Source organism: Lolium perenne, chromosome 3, assembly GCF_019359855.2.
Source record: "Lolium perenne isolate Kyuss_39 chromosome 3, Kyuss_2.0, whole genome shotgun sequence".
Classification (NCBI taxonomy): domain Eukaryota; kingdom Viridiplantae; phylum Streptophyta; class Magnoliopsida; order Poales; family Poaceae; genus Lolium; species Lolium perenne.
The window spans coordinates 273,118,766-273,121,013 of NC_067246.2; the positions used below are offsets into that span (position 1 = coordinate 273,118,766).

At 57.0% G+C, this 2,248-nt stretch overlaps 1 long non-coding RNA gene across 1 annotated transcript; it reads right to left on the minus strand.

Moving 5' to 3' along the window:
* Positions 1-992: 992 nt before the first annotated feature.
* On the minus strand, positions 993-1,547 carry LOC139837669 (uncharacterized). Its single transcript, XR_011754268.1, has 3 exons — positions 1,417-1,547; positions 1,281-1,334; positions 993-1,195 (listed from the first exon to the last, which is right to left on the minus strand). It is a non-coding gene; the product is annotated as an uncharacterized lncRNA (long non-coding RNA).
* Between the last annotated feature and the right edge of the window lie 701 nt (positions 1,548-2,248).

Genomic DNA, 2,248 nt, shown 5'->3' on the forward strand with positions numbered 1-2,248 from the left:
ATAAAATGTTGTGTGGCAACCAAAAGCGAACTTAAAGTTTTACATCATACACCCCGGCATACCGGGGTCAAATTTAACAAGTTCTGTTGTAAAGCGAGCAGGAGCAGACAAATTGTTCAGGCGACGGGGGCATCAGGTGGAGCAGCACCGGTCTCGGTGTCTTCAGGGGGAGCAGCGCTGGCCTCGGGAGCTTCCAGCGGCACATCCTCAGCAGCCTCATCCTCATCTCCTTCTTCTTCTTCCTCATCGCTGAGGTAGTCATTGACACCAGGAGGAGGAGGGATGAAGGTGCGGACCTCGGCGTACTCAGCAAGCCGGTAGGCCCGGTCCTGCCGCTTCGCGGTAAGCGCCGGATCCGTGTCGGTGGGAGCATCTTGGCGTACGCCTTGAAGAGCATCCAGATCCAGATCCGGGTACCAGGAGCATGCAGAGCGCAGCGCCGTGTCAGCTCCGGCACGGGCCGCGGAGCATTGCCACTCGCGATTCCGGCGCCCGGCATCCTTGAGCCGGTGGGCGGTAAGCGTGATGTTTGCCGGCATCTCCTCCTCGGGCCACAGCACCTTGAAGAGCTGGATGCCAGCGTCCGGTAGGTCGCCAAGAAGCCGGTCGACGGAGCGCATGTGTTGGACTCGCGCGGAGAGGGCGACCAGATAGTCGTACCCGTCCTAGTGCGCGTCCATGTTGGGAAATTCCCGCGCCACCCGATCCTCCATCACCTTCTTCACGGCGTGGGCCTGGGAGTCCGGGAAATGCTCTACAGAAGGAAGGGAAAAGCATAAACACAAGATACCGGAAAAGAGCATGCCGGAAGAAAAAGGAACACAGATGCATCTTCAAAAGGAGAAAGCTTATAAGCGAAAGAAGGGACAAGGCAGGGACTTACGGAAAGCCAGCGCGTCAATCTGCATAACCAACCGATCATATTCCTTGTGATCAGTGGTCATGGTATCAATGAGGCGTTCCGCTGCCTTCCGCGCCTTCCTTTCCTCCTCCAGCTCTGCCGTCAGTACGGTGTTGGAGTTCGTGGAGTCCTCCACGACCTCCGCCAGCCTGGCCTCAGCTGCAACCCGGGCATCCTTCAGAGCTTGCTCATGCTGGAGCGCGGCTTGCATAGCCTGTTCCTTCAGCTCCCTCGAGGCGGTCTTCTGGGCATCCAGTGCCTCATGGTGCTCCTTGATGAGCTGCTCTTTCTCGCCTAGATACCGGAAAGAAAGGTGTTAGCAAGTGGCAACAGATGAAACGAAAAAAGAACGGGTTAACTGGAAAAGAAAAGGTGGTACCTTGAAGCTTGACAACCTGGGCCCTAAGGGCCTCGATGGTAGCTTCTGGAACAGCTGTTAAGCAAAAAGATGTGTAAATATCAAAGAAGAAAACATTCCGGTGAAAAGATGCCGGAGGAAAAGAAGGAAGACAAACCTTGGCAGTGGCTGTGGGCCTCGGCAAGGTCCCGATGCTCCCACAGAAGCTCCTCAAAGAGTTGCTTCCGGGCATCCGCGGTGCTCTGTTCAAAGGAAGATGGCTATGAGAAAGAAAGAAACAAAGATCTTAACCCGAAACTCGGGGACTGGCTATGCCGGTTTCGCGCGTTTCTAGTTAAAGTTTCGCGCTAAAAGCTACGCTCTCAACACGAAACTCGGGGACTGGGAGGATAGACAAGATCCGGAAAGAAAAGAAACCGGCATCAACAAAATTACAAGAGGGTTGGCAAAACTTACCACCACGTTGCTGGTGGCATCGTACCATGCACTGTCAAACTCCTTCACGGCGCGTTTAAGCCGCGTGAAGTGTTCTTCAGTGGACCGAGGCCCAGCAGGGTCTGGCGCTGGAAGGCGGTCCTTCCCCAGGCCGCGGGTAGATGCAGAGATATCCGCATCGTTCCACTTTTGGGCGTAGGGGAGAAGGTGCCCCAGGTCCTTACCCGCGCGATTCAGCGCAACGATCCGGCCTAGGACGCCGGAAGGTTTTTCCGGGACAACAGCAGCAGCAGCAGGGCCGACATGCAGCACCACGGACCGCGAGCCGCCTGAGGCGTCGCCCTCCACGGCCTTGCCCCGAGAAGCCCCGGGCTTGAGGAACTTGGTGATCTTGGGGGTCTCTGGCGGCGCCATTCGCTTGGCCGCGGAAGGTCCTTGGCTTGGCGACGGTGTCGGCGTGGTCCCGGTAGGAGGAGAAGATACCGGCGCGGAAGTATCCGGCGCGGTGGAGGAAGAGCTTGGCTGTTTCTTTCTCTTCTTCGGGGAAGGAGGAA